Source organism: Parus major, chromosome 1, assembly GCF_001522545.3.
Source record: "Parus major isolate Abel chromosome 1, Parus_major1.1, whole genome shotgun sequence".
Classification (NCBI taxonomy): domain Eukaryota; kingdom Metazoa; phylum Chordata; class Aves; order Passeriformes; family Paridae; genus Parus; species Parus major.
Genome location: NC_031768.1, coordinates 86,453,608 through 86,454,769, shown reverse-complemented (window position 1 = coordinate 86,454,769; position 1,162 = coordinate 86,453,608).

Sequence of the window (1,162 nt, the reverse complement as noted above, 5' to 3'; positions counted from 1 at the left end):
GTAATTTTGGACCCTCTTAGTCCTCTTACCAACATTTTCCTTTCCCACAGGAAGATTCTAATGCTTCTTTCTTTCACAGGATAAAACACACTTGTAAGAAAGCTGAGTGCTAATACCAGTTCAAGGGCCAACAGAATTCATACACTCCCTTGGAGGAGTCCCTGGCCTTGGACTTGTACTTCCACATGAAGGGAAATTTCTGTCACGACAGTGACACTGTGTGTATCAGTCCTCCAGGGCCCACAAAAAAGTTAATCAAGAAATGGAGAGGAAGAGCACCCCTATTTAGTCTCTCAAGCTATTCCATCATCTCCAAACATATGGCTTCTTCTTTTTACTGTCTCTGGAGAGCATCCTGTGGCTTTCAGAAGCTAACATGATGAAGTTGGCAGCTGCTTGGAGAATGAACATGATTATTCAGCAAAGCATTAAGCTTTGGTAAACTTTGCATCATGACAGGAGAGATCTCCTGCAGAGATGGATTTCAGATGATCTCACTATTTGTGTTCACAGCATTATTGCTCATCTACATTACATCCATAAACATCACCAGTATATGGAAATTCTTGTGTGGCAAAAATGAGTCTCTGTAGAATACTCCAAAGATGAATAAAAGCATGGTTTGGTACTTAGGCAGATATTTTAACACAGGTTAGGAGAGAGAAATTAGAAAAGGGAGATGCTGAGTACTCCCACACTGGAACTATTTAACTTGGGAAGTGGTGGGGGGCACAGGATAGTTTTCCTATCCTCCCTTTTGAAATTACAATGGAGGAATTTGATTAAGGAAAATGCTGTGTTGCATATGATAAAAACACAAATTATTCAAGAAAAGGAATTTGCTCAAATAAAGTTAACAATGTAAACAATGGCGTTTGCTGGTTTTTTTTCTCCAAATAAATGCAATGTCTCTTTCTGTCCACTACCGACAATATCCAGCCTTGGGTAAAAATATGCTTTTTTAAGGAAGATACCATTAGCACAGAGGAATCGGAAAGAGGTTTGAGAGTTGTTCTCAACAGGTGTTCTGTAGAAGAAGGAGACAGACAAACAACTGTACATCTTCCAAAGCCAAAAGGTATTTTTAGATTGAAGGCTACCTTACGGAATAATTAAAATAGCTCCCTATCTTAGCAGAGGTTTATGATTAACGGAAATGTTA